Genomic DNA, 18,178 nt, shown 5'->3' with positions numbered 1-18,178 from the left:
CTGGGGACAGCAGCAGAGTAACATGCACTTGATTAAAGGCTGAGCACTTGCTAGCAGCTGTTGATGTGGCAATGGAAAATACTGAGGGTTCCAGACATTGCAGGTCTTTCATTTGGCCTGCAGTAAAAGTAAGCAGAAATGCTCACTGAAGTGCTGTAATCAATGAAGTTTTGTCATTAGCTATAATGAGAAAAACACTAATGCTGATGTCTTATTGTGTACATTGTTATTCCAATGAGATTTTAACATGAGCTTTCTGTCCATAGTAATGTATGTATTTAATGAGACAGATTCATATCTGCTGAGCAAAATATCTTATCATGAGCTACAGTCATGTCTTAATTGTATTTAGAATGTGTCAGAATATAGTATACATTAGAATGTAAGGGGCAAATATTATGTAGCTTTTATTTAAACAATTTTAGAAATACTGGAAAGCTGATTAAATATTAAGATTCTATTTTTAATTTCACATTCAAAGTTAACACTGTTTTGCAGAGCATCTTTTCATGCCTTGTAAAGCACAGTATAATTAACAGGAAAGCATTATTCCCAGTCAGTGTAATCCTGATTGGTAGGGGATAATCAGAAGCCTCTACTTGAAGGATCCAGAACAATGGTAGTTAAGATCTCTTCAACTTTTCCTAACAACTCTCTCAAATATTAGCTTGTTACACTCTTTTTCGGGGCTGCAGTGTGTATGAAAGTTAACTAAGCTAAGTAGCGCAAGTCTAATTCTGATCATATCTGGTATTTTTTAGTCTTTGCCTTGGTGGAGGTAGGGGAGAGTAAGAGACAAAGAGGAATGTGATAATTAAAAGTCACTGCTGTAGTATTTTTTGTGAACATCTTTGCAGTCAAAATTACTTAGGGTAAAAACTCAGATTTTTTTTCCTAATTAAGCACATTCAGAAACGGTGTGTGCTATAGGCTTGGGAACTTCTCAGAGAGTCAATTCTTGAAATTCCCTTTTGTACAAATGTGCAGCAAAGTCCTAAGAGCAAAGCATATTTTGACTAAACAATTGACAGGCTGTATGCATGTCCCAGCTCAAAATAGCTGTATAGGGAAAAAGGTTTCATGGTTCTTGTTTTACTAATTCTCCATGGAATAATTAGTACATATTTTACGTATTCTCCACACAAGCCCTTTCTCTGTAACTTGGTCATTCTGAGCAAAATTTCAGTGTGACTTCTATTTGCCAAGGACTTTGGTAATGGTGTAGTTTTCAAGAATGTGCTGAAGCCAAAAAAAGGTGGGGAAATGCTGTTATCTGTGGATTTTAGCATATGTGTTGAGAGAGATTAGCCAATAGACCTGTCTAAAATAAGTGTATAATAGAAATTACTAATTTCACAGTGATTCTCCCCAGTAAATCAGCAGTGATGTATAACTGTTCTTCATTTATGCCATTTTCTGTACCTGTATCATTACTTTGCTATGATGGCAAAGTAGCAATGTAGCTACTTTCTTCATGGTCTTTTCTTTGGACTCACCCCTAAATTAACTAATCTGTGTGCTGGTATTAATTTTGATTACTACTGTCGCTTGAAATAAAAATGAATGATACTGTTCAAAATTTACAGGTGGAGGCATGTGGAACACAGTTATTCACACTAAACCTGTTTGCCAGATCTCACAGTCTAGTTTTAGATATATATTCAAGAGTAAAAGATTTTTTTTTCAGAGCACTTAACGTTCTATAGCACTTGATGGGTTGACATAGCAAACACAGCAAATCTGAACTTCAGACCACACTGTGTTGAATTCTAGTTGAAAATTTCCCATGCTTTTAGAGCAGTCACTTGGGTAGGAAATCAGTCAGCATTTGTAAGGAATTAAAAATGTGTCTTCGTATGCGTATACTTTAAAATGCTATCAAGTGTGATTTATGGAATCTCAAAAATTCAGGAAACAACTGGAAGAAAAATTAGAAAGAGCTGAGAAATCCCTTAAACACCTATTTGCCCAGATGGAGAATAGCTTTGTACTTTTGAATTTCAGCTCTAGTAGATTATAGTTATCACACCACACTACACTTTGTGTACTTTCAATCAGATTTTCTAATGGTAAGACCTGATGTTTTATGTTATTTGCTATACTGTGATGTTTGAATGGATTTAGAAAGAAAAAAATGTTAACTGAATTACAATATCTGGAAAGAAACCACATGCAGCCCAAGAGGGATAGGTTTTGTAAACATCATGTCATAACAATTCTTCCTTCTAAAAGCTGCTCCCTTTTCTCTTTGCATGCTTACTTTGCAACCTTAAAATCAAGAAAGACCTAGTTGTGTATACCAGCTCTGTTTTGATGATACAGAATGCATACATATATTGCACTTTGGTTTTCTTTTTAACAACTTAGAAGCCAGGAACAAGTTTTAGATAAAGAAAATTAAAGTTCTTTTAGTAGTTACATACTCCTCTGCATGGAAAACCCTCCAACAAGAGCACTGGATTCCATTAATAAAGCAAAAGCACCTGTTGACAATCAAAAGAAAACTTCACATTTTAAATCTTCCAGCTCTGAGTCTCCAACCAGAGACTCTGTGCCAGAAATAAAATGCTTTCTGCCACAGTAGGATCACCAGCAAGCATCAAATGAAATGAGATTGAAATGAAGAGGGAGTACTTTTATTTCTCGCTCTCCTATGTGCTTGTCATCATGCTGCCATTTCAGATATTGAGATCGCTCAACCCTGACATGAGCGAAACTTGTCTCTGAGGGCAATATGGCAAGTGAAAGAGCAGCTTTTAGACTGGAATCTTTTGAAAACACATTATCGCAGGCAATTGTGAAAATTCAGCATCTGTCTTCTCCAACTAAAAGCCGAACATCATTTTCCCTTTTGCTTCCATTGTGTAAGTATACACTCTTCCACCTTTGAAATGCAAAACAAAAGAAAACCTTGCAGCCTGTTTAAGAATATCTGCATAACCCAGCCACAAGTAGTCAACTTGCTCTTCTTAATTTGGTGTCAAATAGGATCATTCCAAGGAATCAGAGGGGATAAAGATTTGGAGGTAGTCAAATCACCAGCATTAAACACACTTCAATTTGATTCAAGGTGATTTGAAGAAGTAATTTACACAATATATTCTGCTAACGCTTGCAACATTACACTAGTCTTTAGATATTGAGGACGATCATTATGATGTAGTAGTAGATAGGGAGACATGTTATAAGGCTGATCTGCTTTAAACAAGGCAAAAGAAACAAAAATGGAATGTCTAGAACGTGACAGACAGCATCAAGATGTTCAATTTTGTCTTCTTGATCTGTATGAGAAGAAACTTCTCGATTGTCCTTGCATTCAACAGCAAACTCTGGGACAAAAGGAGTGCTGGGAAGAAGTAAACAGCCATCCCAAGGACTAACAATAGACTGACGGTGGACCATTAACGTGCTAGACGGCTAGATGACAGTGAAGATCGACAAATAGGGCTGTCTGTAGGGCAATCACTGGGGATCGATAGGATAATGATTTCGGGAATATAATGAATATGTAATATTTGTGAAAATATAACCTTCTCACGAACGATCAACTTGTGGAGCACTCTTGGAGAGTTATCTTGATGCTGCCTCAGCGCTGCCAATAAGAAATACCTTGCCTAATGGTAATAAAACTTTGCAGTTAGTTTCTACTCATCGATCTCTCTAAATCAAAAGTAATTAAACTTTGCTGGCACTGCAAACTGTCCCAATACAAATAAGGAAGATTCTTATCAAGACATATCAAGAAGTTAAAAGCATATCTTAGGTTTCATTTCCTCTGCTTTTTTACTGTTGGTATCAGGAGTCACTCAAACTGTAAACATGCATAGCAAATAGGAAAAAAATACTACAAAATTTAAATTAAAAAAAAAAAAAAACTTTCTTTGCAGTGAAGATTTTGTGTGGGCACAAGGAAATATAGAAGAATGGAGCTCTTTCCTTCAGTCTCCCAGTTTTCTTAAGAGATCCTAGATATAGTTTTAAATGCATTTGGTCTCTTACCCATTAATAAAATGGGGCACATCATACTTTTTTTTTTTTTTTTTTTTTTTTTTTTTTTTTTTTTGCTGGCATCCTTTGAAGGAAAGTGCATCATGCATTGTAATGAATGCTTTAGTAATGAGCAGCATAGAAGAATCAGAGATAGCAGTTTAGCCAAGTTCAGCCAAGGGAAATTCTTACCAAGTGAGCAGACAACAGTCAGGCTTACACCCATGTGTGATTGAAAGCATATAAACTTTATGAAAAAAATAGTTTAAAGCTGGGGAATTCTTCCTTGCTTTGCAGAGCCTCTTTAGGTTCCTGTACTTTGACTTTGTTCTGCTGAATGGGTCATGCTCTGAAGCAATTTTCTTTTATCACAGCAGTACTGTGTGATTCTTGGTGCCTGTACAAACTCAAGCCCCCTTCCTGTGGCTGGCCCTCCCTTCTCTCACTAGATCTGAAATGAAGATGAGCAAGTTTCAAGATCACTGCTGTTGTGTGTTGTATGTCTGCCCTGCTGGCATAGAGGTGCTTTGTTACATCTGAATGTAACAGAGGTGAAGAAGAAAGAACAGCAAGAGAAAGTGGAGGGAGACCCCGTTTTCACCTTGACAGGAACAAGTTAGGGACTTCCAAAGATAGAGGATTTTTTTTTTTTTTTTTTTTAGAGACTTCCAAAGATAGAGAATTTTTTCTTTTTTTCCTCTTGGGGAAAAATTTACAGAGACATTGAGTGATTTCTGTCCGGATGTGCTGCTTCTATGTTATGTTTTATCTATCAATTGCCTCAGGAGTACTTTGAGAACATCAGCTATGAAGAGATCAGTTTATGGGATTAAGAAAGGGCAAAAGTTCTGAAAAGAAGTCTTACTGAAATTTTTGAAATTCACACTGAATTACAGGATATTCAGTCTCTGACTACTGCTTTTATGGTTTTGTTCACAAAGCCCAGTTTATTTTTAAAGGCAAAGGCATCAATAAGTGGCATTTATTCAGTCCTTATTGTTGCTGCTGCAACTCGATTGATGAGTGGTTGATATGAAGTTAGATTTAACTGTTTATTTACCGTGTATATTTATTAGCTATTTCTGACTTTAGAAAGAAACATCTTTGGTCTTTCTAGACTAGTATTGTGGCTGCTGTCCAGGAAGACATCCCATGGTCCTGGGAAAGTGAAGACAAAACTCACCTGAAATCTGAATCCAGGCTGAAATCCACATTTTATGTCATCCTTGGATATGAATTTGTCTTTTGGTTAGTTCAGTACTTTCTCCTCTGCCTCCAGCTGAAATTAGGGTTACGTGCTGGCTAGTCTGAAATGTTTTGGCCAGCTGCTTGGCTTTCAGAAGATATTTCCAGTGTATTGTACCAAAACTAGTGACGGGAACAGGGACAGCTCACAAAGGCTAAATACTTTCCTTAAAGTTGCACACTGTCTGGACTCTCCCTTTGCAGTTGACAGTAGGCAAGCCTTTTAGCCTAACAGGAGAAGAAAGGCTATTTGACTTTGACTCCTAATACGAAGTCCGTGATTCTCAGTAAATGTTAATATTAAGACAATAACAACAGTAGTAACTGCTCTAAGCCATGTGACAGACTTGTAAGCACTCAGCTTTCTGCTGGGCTCAGTCAGGTGAGGATTATAGGGTTGGTTTTTCCAACAGTGGGATAGAGTATTTTAGAGTTTTGCAAGGGTCATATTCATCTAAGTTTAATGTCATTTTCTGTGAATTAATATAGGCTACACGTAGCTTGCTTGTGGCTGTCTCACTACATGTTTTCTCCTGTTTAAGGCTGAACTCCACCTATACTTTCAGCAACACCAAGCAAGGTGAAATACTGTAATGTATAATGGATTTAGCCATTTCATGCACTTAGCAGAGACCAGATCATAAAGTTCTGCTCTTAATTTTATTGTTTTATTTCAGAGTTTAAAAACAAAATCTTCTTAAGCTCTGATTTATATTTCCGTGGTGCTCATGTTGCCAAGACAACTGTAATAAATGTTCTCTTCTGGAAAAAACTCCTGTAGACATAAGCTTTCTCAGATACTCTATGTAAGCTGAAGTGGACGCACAATTAAATAGTGAATTCACTAGCATACTTCCATAAGCTTTCAGTTTAATAGGCACAGCGAGCTTATTTTGTCATCTGTATTTGCAGTTTATGTTGCTCATCATTGTCATTTGGATAGTATACATGAAAGAAATCCAGTACATTTTTGATGATGTTTATTGAGTTAAGTTTATTAAAAGCAGGAAGCATTTTGCTCAAATATTTTAGGTAATAGGAATGCACATTCTCTGTGTTGCTCTGACATCAATTATGCGTATCTTTGTCAGCAAAAGACTTGATTTATGGCAGAAATATGCTAGCAATTTAAGAAACTACAGAAATTAACAAGATTATGGTTGGTTTTGTATCAATTTCTCAATTTTTTCACAATTTTATATTCTGCTTTCTCGGCATTGTATAATGTAATATCTCTAAGGGCAACAGTACTGACCCTGGTTCAATATTGCAAATTTGCAAGCACTGGATATAAGCTGTTACTATAATTTTAACAGCTACATCAATTAGTCATGTGCTTTAATTCATTAACTATTATTAGTCATTGATCTTTATTTTGTTTAAAAGCTTTCATTTGTTTCTTAAACATGAATTAGGCTATATATCACAGCATCCATACCAAATAATTTTACCACATAACATTGCACTTGATATTCAAAGTGAGTCATTTCACAGTGTGAAAATGTAGAGTAAGTATTGATAAAAGCCACAGAAAATAACCCATATATTTCAAATGAATACTGCTGTATTTCTCTCTTGGAATGGATGGGTGCTCTTTTTGTAGAGTCTATATTGGAGAAAATTTATCTGTTGCTTACACCATGGTCTCTTTCCATTATAGTCTTTGCCACTGCATAGACACATTTCATTGAGGAATCCTAGGGAAGAAACAGAGACATTCAAATGAATAAGAGAGAGTATTCTACTATCATGTAAAAGTAAAACAATCTGTGTAAAATCACCATCTAAAATAACAAATAAATGAAGTTGTTTAACTGAATTGCTAATGTTTCCTGCACAGAATTGCTTCAGTTGAAAAATTTCAGCTAATCCTCTGTTTTCAATAAAGGCAAGGCGAGGAGACCTAAGAAAACGTGAAGTGAAAAATGGACAGAACTTATATTCGTGGGAACTATTTGGATGAGTAGTTTCCATGATAAACTGTTCTGTGCTTGGGTTAAGACACAACTGATAAAAGCACAAAGGGCTACAGTTCTCTGCTTTTTCACAACAACTGGTTCAACAAGGTATAGAAGTGGATTTCAGAAGCAGAATGAGGAACTGAAGCGAGCAACCACAAATGTATGTAATTCCTTCCTCCCACCAGTTCTCCAGAAAATACAGAACACAGAGTAACTCATTTTAAAAAACTCTCATTAGCCATGACTTTTTGAAAAGGCATGTGTCTTTACAGTTTTAGCTGTTCTTGTTCTAAACATGTTTCAGCCATCAGAATTTGGAAGATAGAGACATTTGAAAAGCTGCAAAACATAAAAGGAGATTAAAGATTCTACATCCCCTAGAGCAAAATGAGCACCATAAACAGAGAAACTTGTTTCTTTTGTGAAAACACTTTACAGTACAGCTTTTACATTTATATGTACATTTACACATTTATATGAAGAAGTATGTATATAAAGTACATTTATTTATGTATGTATATGAAGTACATTTATATGAAGAGATCATTTAAGAAAGGTAAAAATGGTTCTTGGCAATGACATACTCTTTGTGGAAGAATATGTTGCTTTCTGTAGAGTTCCACCAACGTATTCACATTTTCTTCCAAGAATCTTATTTTCAGAATTCTCTCAGATTCTTCTCAGATACACTGTGTCACTTGGTCTACACAGTTCCCATTTATAACTGATCTCACATGAGCTTCACTAAGACTCAGAGCAATGCCTGAGCTGTGATAATACAGGATGACATACATGAGCATAAACTTCCTTTAGTAAGTAGTTTAGACGCTTCTCTTGTTTTTATTACTATTTTTTAGAAAGAGTATCTGTGATAAATATATCTGTACTCAGAACTGAAATAAAAGGGGGCTCTGAGACTCTCTAACGTTTTCTTCTGTCCAGATTGTCTTGGAAAAGAGGTATAGATGGAAAACAAAGGAAGCTAAACATGAAACTCACATTTTGTTTGTGGTGACATCTACCTTCACCTGCAGGTAAGAACTTATTCTTTATTTCAAATAATACCCTTCAGTGGAGCTGGGGAGAGCCCAGCCCAGATTCACTGTAGGTCTTTATCTTCTTTCTGCACTATTGCTAACTGGAAGTTTCATTTATGAAGTTCTAGATGTTGATTCCCTTGACTCTCTTGTTCTCTTCCTGAGGCTATTATGACTGAGGCTGTCTTTTCTGTGGTACATTTATGGCAGTGTTCTGTGGCCTGTGACATGTGTGCAGTAGATGTAACTCTTTTGAGCTAGACAGAAAAATACTGCATAAATTCCCTGCAACTGGAGGTCTTGACTTGGTCAGGCACATGCTGCCTTGCTGACCTATGTTTCTGTGTTCCATATGTCCTTGAGAATATTACCAGTACTGCTGTGACTGTGTCTAATGCAGAAGAAACTATCCCTACACTAGATAAATCAAATATCAGTAGCAACACAGATGTAGTAGACAAGTTCATTGTCATGGGTGTTCTCCTGTGAGTCTTTATCCAATAACTTACTGTGTACACTACCCTTATGAGTTAAAAGTTACAAAGAATAGCTTTCAGGCAAAGTAAAGGGGCTAAAGTAGTAGACCAGTGGAATGGTACAAATCTTTATTTACTTTGATGACTCTATAGCTCAGCAAATCTGCAGGTCTGCCACGTCACAGCTTATATGCCCAACAAAATATTCAGGGAGTGAATTAGGCTAAATCTTGCAACTTCAGGCAAAGTAACTAACTCCCAAAGCAGCTGTTTTCCAGAAGAAATAAGTAAATAATTCCCTACTTCTCTCAAGTGTTAAAATGTATAATCTTTAATGAAAAACAAAACAAAGAAACAGTGCATTCTAATAAAAAGGAAAGGGATAAACCACAGAGATGTATGAATGCGCAACAATTTGTAGATGATGGTAGGCTCTAGAAGTGCAAAGTATCTCTATTTACTGTTGTTGAATATATTCTATTACATATTATAGGCCTTTTTAGTTTGTCATCTAGATTTGGACAAAGACATGGAAGCAATATTTGATGATTCTTTTCTTTCAAAGCATAAAGATTTTTCTTACCAAGCTAATGAGGTACTTCCAAATGTCTGGTTTTTCAGCTTCATTCATTTAAGAAGGAATAAAAATTTCTTTTGATTTCAATGGGAAATTTCCAAAATAAAAAATAAGACTGAAATATTGATATGATACCAAAGATGCTCTTTGTGGGAATAGGAAATGGAAGAGAGGTCTTTTGCTGGTTGAACATCCTTGCCTGGCTCACTGAAGAGCCAGAGTGCAGGTACTGACAGCAGAAATGGTGAGAATGCATAGCTAATGAGCAGTGGGCATGGGAACAGCTTCTTTTGATGGTAATGAGCTTCTGTGTGAGCCTCCTGTTTCTAAATGAGCTGTGTATCCTTTGCAGGATTGGTAGAACTGCTGTTCTGTATCATTCTCTATTTTCTATTCCTTCCTATCTGTTACTTAAGTCAATCATTGAGACTTCAATTGATGCTGAGTTCAACTCAACAAGGCAAAAAAATGCAGTGCTATGCTAAACTGCCTTTAATCTGAGGCTGAGTTCTGCAGGTTGACTATTATACATGTCAAAAAGCAACCAAATATGAATAAGTGAATGCCTGTTGTTATATGGACCACTTGTGCCTATCTCTGCAGAGCTAACCAGAGAACAAGTGGCCAAAAGAAGCCCTTTGCACACCTTAGAGTGAACTTTGTCTCCTTCACAGCTTGGTATGGAATGTTGTTCCGGTTACTGTTAATTTGGCTAGTTACAAAATAACCACATTTTTAATAAGATATAATTGTTTAACCATAATATTGCTTCTTATGCTCTTTTGCATCAGAGCTTCCGGAGAGGCAGATCACCTGGTTGATCAAGTAGATCATCTCTGAAAAGTTGCTAGGTTTTCAAGCAAGGCTTGACACATGCAGCCATTTGAATACTAGTGTCAAGAGGAAGAAACAAAGCAGCTCCTAGGGCAATATGGATCTCTAGCTGATCAGCTGAAATCTCCTTCTTCAGTGATGCTCCTAGTTGTCATTTTCTTCAAACTCAAGTAAGGAAAGAGTTCTATAAGAACCAGAAGAAACCTCTTCTGATGTCTTTTTATTTATTGATTGACTTTAATATACCACACAATGTACACCAAGGATTATGAAGTTTTGTTGACACATACATCACTCTGATGTAATACTACCTTTTTTGGAAATTTTCTTTCCAGATATTTCAACAGAGAATGTTTTCACACTACAAGAGATCAGAATGCTAAAATAAAAAGTATTCAACTAAATCTGGAAAATCTCAGCTGATTAACCAATGTGCATGTCTGTCTGTCTGTCTGCATGTTTACATATATATGAACAAAAAGAATGCGAAATGGAAACCAGAGAGATTAGCATGATATGAGCCGTGTTGCTAGTTCTTCAGCTGGCTTCAGAACCTATCTTCTTTAATTTTCAATTTTTGTAGTACTTTGGTAATTCTCTGTGGTGTCCTTCTTGCTCAATTAATATTTTACAAGCTTTCTTATGTTCACATAAATCTGTACCTGAATTCTATTTGAATTTATCACCCCATTTGCCCAGTGAGCAATTTGTTCTGTGCTTTTATGTGCTGAATTCTTGAATACATCAATAGAATACAAAAAAATACCCAGAAAAAGAGAAAAAGGTGTTGTTTTTTGTTTTGTTTTGTTTTTGAGGAACTGCCCATACAGGTGAGCAGTCTGTGAATTCCAAGGATTTCATTGAGGGCTAGATTTTGTTTTTGGACTGTAGGGCAAACTGAAGGTTTTGGGACAGTGCATACATCTGAATGCCTTCTCATCAACTCTTGTGGAGACTCAAGAGCACTGTCTATTGCAGAATTCTGGTAGATAGGACAGTGTGAAGAGTTGCAATGTGGCTTCCTTTGTTATCACAATAATAGGATCCATGGGTAGGGAAATTCTTCACACAGCTTTTGCTAAAAAGCTATTTTGTGTAAAAAAATAAAGTTTTATTTTACTTTGAATGATTTTTATTCTCAATCTAGAGCTGCAGTTGAACACGAAGTGTCCTTTGGCAAAGAACAATTCTCCAAGCTAAGGAAGTTAGAAAGAAAATCATCCTAAAAATCAAATACAATTTTCTTCATTAATCTTGTCTTGGAGTTGCTTTCTAGCTCATGTGGAATGTTTGGGAAGTACAAAAACAGCTTTACCATTATTTTTCATAAAACCATAGAATTAAGATTGGAAAATACCTCTAAGATCATCCAGTCCAACTGTCAACCCAATACCACCATGTCCACAAAACTGTGTACCTTAGTCTCATGCCTACTCTTTTCTTGAACATCTCCAGGCACAGAGACTCCACCACCTCTCTGGGCAGTAGTCCATTCCAGTGCCTCACCACTCTTTCACAGAAGAAATTTTTTCTAATATCCAACCTGAGCCTTCTCTGGTGTAACTTGCCAATCCCTAGTTAGGGCAACTTGCCCTATCACTAGTTACTTGGGAGAAGAGGCTGATTCCCACCTCACACAACCTCCTTTTAGGTAGCTGTAGAGCGATAAGGTGTCCCTTGAGCCTCCTTTTCTCATAGGAAACAATCCCAGTTCCCTTAGCTGCTCTCAATAAGACTTGAGCTCCTGACCCTTCATAATATCATTGGTGTTCTCTGGATATGCTCCAGAGCCTTGATATCTTTCTTATAGTGAGGGGCCCAAAACTGAACTTACTACTTAAGGTGCTGCCTCAGTAGTTCCAAGTGCAGAGTAATTAATTAATTACCTAAGTGGGTAATTCTATTTAATTCTGTCACTCTTTGAATGATCTCCAACTAAACTGGTTGCATTGTGAAAAGGTAAGCCTTCTGGAGCACCTGAGAGCTCTCAAAGACAAATTTCATGCCTGCTTGGTGCCTTAGAGGGAACACTAACTTCTTCACTTGATCAGGTTAAACTGCAGGTGAAACAGTCTGTCAGCAGGTCTTCAGAACTTTTCAAGAGCTAGGCTAACAACCACCGGGTGGAAGTTGTTTCGGTTGTTGTCTTCTTAATCTATTTTGGACAAGCTTTTAACCTTAGCACATATATATTTGCAGTTTTTTCTATATAGATCTCTGTCTGTTGCACAGGAAAAAGGTATAACGGAATACTGATGGGAAGGGTCAACCTGTACTGCTGTACCACCAACATCTGCCTCTGACAATTTGGAGCAACATAATTAAATAGGAAGCATTAATTTCAGAGTCACTTATGTATTTGCAGTATGTATTAAACATATTGGTATGACTGGGAAGAAAGCTCATTGAAAGTTTGTCCAATTTTGACAGATCAAAGACTTCTGGCAGTGCAGAGGTCTAATTATACAACAGCCCCATATGAATTACATGGATTTTCATTACATAAGGTTAAAAAAACAGCATCAGGCAGCTTCTTCTAACATATTAATGCCTTTGTTGTTCTTCTGCCCTGTTTCACAGTCAAATTATTCACGCATTTAGCAAATGAAGCTGTCTGTTCCTTTTCTTCTTCTATTTTTGTTGTTGTTTTTGTTTTTTAAACCACTGGTGATATGTGGTAGAAAGTATTGTAGGCAAGGGTCTCGTTCCAGCTTACACTCCTTGGGTCTGGCTGTTTTACTCAAACTAGCTCCTTTTGAAACCTCTGTTTTCAGACCTCCTCTGTTTTAAGAAGTCATAGGTGACAGGGTGCTTTGCTCTTCAGCTGTTCTTTTATTAAATGTATTACATACCAGAAGAGGATTTCTTATCACCAATGAAGTATTATAAGAAGGAATACCTTGCCAATGAAAACACGAAGAAAAGAACAAGAGAATCCTGTCATTTCCAAGTAGAAAGCCAGAGAAACCTGCTCTGGCCTAACCCAAAAATAAACAAAAAAACTTTCCTTCTCTGCAATATGAAGTGTGATTTAGTCAAAGGGGCTAAAGAACAAATCTCTGCCTCTGAACAAGTTTCTGTTTTATCATTATGCTTGTGGAAAAAAGAAAAAAGAAGAACTAGAGTGCAGAGAGTAGAAAATATAATAAGAATGTTTTACAGGATCGACAGAAATTCCTTACAAGTATTTACAAAGACCCATGCTGATTACTCTTATTCCCAACTATTGCTAAGTACATCTAGAGTGTGACCACTGCTTGCATTATGCATTATTCATTGCTCTTATTTTCAAACAAAATATGTATTTGTACAGTCTTTAGGCTTTTAGGTTAATTCTTTCACTAAAGCATGGAAAGATGATAAGGTGAACTCTAAAGTTCAGAGAAATACAATTCTCTGTTAAAAACCCTGCCTGCTTAAAAGGAAGTATGAAAGACAGCAACAAAACACAATGCCTGAGGTACACCTAAAGTTATAATTAACATTATGGTACTTTACAGGCTTTGTGGACAAGGAAGATCAGGTGACAAATTACAAAACCAAGCAAAGAAAAACATGAAAAGTGACATCTACTGAAGATCCTGCTGCAAGACAAGCAATGCCAAAAAGAGAACTCAGCCTCAAACCAGTGCCCCCAGCAGACTTACATGTGCATCCTGGAGCACATTCTGGCTACTGAATTGGTCACGTTCAAATTAAAGCTGCTGTCAGGAAGATGGAGTGTCAGAAAAATATGACCTGTTTCATAAAATTCTTCATGTGTATTTTGGAAAAAGTTTAATTAGCTGTCAAACTTTCCCTCGTGCATTTTCATTTCAAAGCAGCACATCCAAGCAGTAAGTGGTGGCTCACAGCTTTCTGGTTTGTAGAAAGTGTACTGTTGTACAAAGTTCGCCTGGTTTTTTTCTAGTCTGATCTCCAAAAGAGGACTTTCTATACTGTCTATATCTGCTTCTGACAATTACTGTTTTACTGAAATATATTTTAAAGTAGTTGACTGATTCCATCATCATTTGACTGAAAGAAAAAAAAACAATTTCTATATGAAATAAAATCATTTCTATAGAACAACCGAAAATACAGAGGAGAGCCTGCTAGTGATCTGGCTGCAGGATAAAGCTTTGCTATTCCTGCCACCCATGGAGTTACTCCCCTGTCCTCACCCTCCTCCTGTTAGTTTGTCCCTTCTATTAGCCCCCTTCCAGTGTCTTGCTATTGAAAAAGGAAGCCCATTATATTTGTCTCATGAATGGTTGCTGTAACTGCTAAAAATCAGTGCTGGATTTCATATAAGTAGAGCGGCAGAGGGTACACAATTTTTCTCAGAAACTGACAGTTTTTTTTATGAAATTGTTTTTAGCTGCTATGAACTTAAACATTTTTAGCTATTTGTTTTTTAAAGCTGCTTTATTCCTTTTTCCGCATGCTTATTTTCTATTGGAGAAAAAGATTACATAAATAGAAGAGGTAAAAAGAATCAGAAAGAAAAACTGAGATTAATGTCTTATTTTCTGTAATTTTCACTGGAATGTTCCCAAAGAAAATAAATGCTCCAGACATTCTCAAGTCATACCATGGTCTGTCTCCTCTCAGAGTTCAACTCATTTAATCCTGTGAGGCCTGCTGGCCAATCTAGCTTCTTCATGATTATTTTTAGGACAGGTTACAATTTTTACTTTTCCCCTGAGACATAAATTGGCATACTTTCCAGTAGCCTCTCTTGACTACATTGATTTGTACTTCTAATTCAAGAACAGTTTTTGGTTAAAATATCTGTTATATCTCAAATAGAGTATGTGGTAAAAGTCACTACATTTATTTCCTGCTTTGCTACTAATGACTAAGCGTCCCCCATGTCTGAATTTTTTTCTAGCAGAAATGAAATCTAAATCTGTCATCTAATAATAGCTCTCTCAGGGATTTGAGACTTCCGAATCCCTTTACAGTCTTTCCTCATAGTATTTTGTTCTCTTCTCTTGGCAGGTGTTCTAGGGCTGAGATTTCACTTTTTAAGGTGCTATGAGTAGCATCTGTAGAATCTGAATGACTTCAGTTTACACAGCTGAAAGGAAAGCTCAGGGCAGTGAGGCACCATGCCATGTTTAGAGGTTTTGTGTTTACTATGAGATGTAAATTTTTCAAGATGGATGAGATATGACAGGGCATCCATTAAGGTTATCCCTTTTTAGCCTTCTTTATTGAATGAAAATATCTAATGACTCTAAGTGCTGTTTATGACAGAGGCCTAGAAATCAAATATTACATCTCAGACTATGTGCATAGCCCTTTACAAACATATAAAATGAGTAATCAAATATACATCTGAAAAGAGAGAACCATTAACTTCTATTTTGTAGAGGAGGAATGCACTCATATGCCCTTGTAAATATTAAAAGAGAAACTTTTTTTCAATTAGATCCATTACTTGAGGAGCAGATGCTCTCGAGTTTGAAAATGCAATGTACAAAGTGCTCAAACAGGCTGTGCATGGTCCCTCCCAATGGCAACAGAATGCACATAACAACCTAGTTGGGGTTTTTCAGCTCAAAATTTTATGACAGAAGACACCCTGAGAGAGAAAGTTCTTGTTTTGCCTTAGGGAGTCTATTCAGGCTCAGGGGAGGCGACTGCTAATTGCAGATAACATCATATTGGTTCTTGCCAGAGAGCAGCTGGTTCCATGCAGTAACAGGATTAAAGCCTTCTCTTCTGGCAGAGCAGACAGGGCTCAAGTACCGTGTTCTCCTCCATGTGAAAGTCATCTAAGTGCAGGATTGGGCAAGATGCCGGCCTTGCAACTGCAGGTCAATGCAGGCTGTTACTCTGCCATCACCTTTTCATGATCACGTCAAATGTCTGAGCAGGCCAGGCATGTGGACTGCAGCTCCTGCTGCAGGCCTTCAGACATCTGTAACGGGAAGAGAAGGCAGCCTTGTGGGTGAGCAGGCTTTCCTCTCATAGAAGGTAGATCAGGACACCAGCTCATGTGACAAGCTTGCAGGGATTTGGTGATGAGATGTCAAAACTCACTCTAAGTCACAGCTTCAACACCCCTCTAACCCCTATTTCTGAAGAGCTGGTGGCACCGCTGACTCAGAAGCTAAGAGCCTCAGGTACTCTTTCAGATGATATTGGGTTTGAACTATTATTTTCTCATGAAATTTTAAAAAATGAATCATTGACTATCTTAAAACAGGGCCTTGAGAGAAACAGTTTTCAAGGGCTGCCCCTTCTGTAGGGCATGTCCCTCCAGGACTACCAGTGCTGCATTTTTGTAGTTGCCAAACAAAAGCTCAGTTACTACATATATAAAACAGCACATTCACATTTGTTACAAGTCACTTATGGAAGAAATTCACTTGGAATTTATATTTCAGAAATTTTTCCTTGTACTGCAGCAAAAGTTAAAATAATAAGAAAGGAATAAATCAAATCGTTTATACAAATAAACACTCCCAAGTTCTTTTAAAAATAACCTGTGTGTTTGAACAATATTAATGCTACTGATAGAAATTTGACAACTTACTATACATGAAATCACTTCATGATTGTAAATTTGGGGTCTCCATCTGTTACTGGAGCCTCTGTGTTTGTTTTGCCTTTATAACAACTGGAACTTGTCCCTGGTTAGAAAGTTTGTAGTAGGATGGATTTAACTACGATTCAGCTAAAATGCTGCTCTGTTTTATACTGTGGTATGTTAAGCTGTGGGAACTACACAGGTCAAGCTTCACCACATTGCTGAGATTTTTAGAGCATCAAACTGTCAAATGTCTTTTGAAGAACATTAGTCTTTAAAACATGACATTTTTCTGCCTGCTATCTCATTATATTTTCTGTCTTCTAGTTACAATAGTACTTTCCTTCCATTACTAACTGAGAACATATTTTCATTAGAATTATTTGAGCAAATTAACCCACCAAATCCCATTTGTCTGCTTCAGACCCCGTTTCTAATACTGATTTCAGTAGAGATGGAGGTAAGGGAGGATTAATTCACAGATTCTCTTCAAGAAATAGGGAAATGTTTTATAATAACAGCAGGGAGCTATTCTTTCTAGTCAGTGATTAAGATAAATGCTCTAATTTTGTGATATAGAATGTCAATTAAATTACTCAGGAGCATATTTTGAGTGAGTGCTCTGAGTTGATCTCTTTGTCATGAACTCTAGACATGCTTTCTGGCTGTTATAGCTTTCAGTGTGAATGGAAGATTGAGCCTAAGCTTGAGACATAAATTTTCTGACACTATCCTGTTTTGAAGGCAATGCAGTCGATATCTGGGAGAAAGCTATGCAGCTAAAAAGCTGTAATTGCCTTGTCTGGCAAAGAAATATTGCCTTCTCTTTGGTTGGAGGCATGCAGAATGGAGGAAGTGGGCAGCAAGAGCTAGAGAATGCTAGCAGAGATAAAGCAGCCAGCCCAAGACAGCCTGGGGCAATACTGGCCAGCCAGGGCGCAAATGGGGCTGCTTTATCCACATCCTGCAGTTTGTGTGATTTCATTTGGAAATGCTTGAGCCAAGCTTGTCCTAAGTGCAGCAGCTGAAGGAAGAAAAAGTGTTGCATGCATGTGAGGAGGCTGCAGGTCCCACCTGGGGATTTTCTGATGGGGCCAGCTGTGTGAGGCAGTGGATCTCCCGTTGTCTGCTGTGCAAAGGTCTGTCACCATGGTTCATGTTAACAGCATCGATATCACCTGCTGCCTTACACAGAGGTTGGCAGAGATGTGATCCTAAACCTGGATGCATTTAATTTGTTATGAACATTACATATATATATCATTACACATATATATATCATACGGATATATACGTATAGGATATAGCACAACTCTAAAAGAGATCTGAGGTCTTATGCTAATGAAATTTGAATGCAAGAGGAAGAATACAGAATGAGTTTTCTATTCCTATTGAGCAATCAGAACTGGGCCATGATACTACTTGGTGTGATAATTAAATAAATGGATCAAGATCTGAAATATCTTTAAAATAAGTGAAAGCATCTTTTTTCTGTGTAGGCTGGTAGTGAGCAGTCAGCATTTGTTCTTGCCCTCTACATG

At 37.1% G+C, this 18,178-nt stretch overlaps 1 protein-coding gene and 1 long non-coding RNA gene across 6 annotated transcripts in view; one reads left to right on the top strand and one right to left on the bottom strand.

The window, feature by feature from the left end:
* Nucleotides 1-18,178, bottom strand: part of RPS24 (ribosomal protein S24) — a 773,435-nt gene that overhangs the window by 182,791 nt on the left and 572,466 nt on the right. The gene's annotated exons all lie outside the window — the stretch shown is intronic.
* LOC128077509 (uncharacterized) lies at nucleotides 1,707-10,964 on the top strand. The gene is made up of 3 exons (XR_008205039.1): nucleotides 1,707-2,069; nucleotides 8,136-8,227; nucleotides 10,075-10,964. It is a non-coding gene; the product is annotated as an uncharacterized LOC128077509 (long non-coding RNA).

Source organism: Tympanuchus pallidicinctus, unplaced genomic scaffold (genome assembly GCF_026119805.1).
Source record: "Tympanuchus pallidicinctus isolate F22 unplaced genomic scaffold, pur_lepc_1.0 scaffold16, whole genome shotgun sequence".
NCBI classification, from domain to species: Eukaryota; Metazoa; Chordata; class Aves; order Galliformes; family Phasianidae; genus Tympanuchus; species Tympanuchus pallidicinctus.
Note: the sequence above shows the minus strand (reverse complement) of the source record. Positions and strands in the feature narration are given on the sequence as shown.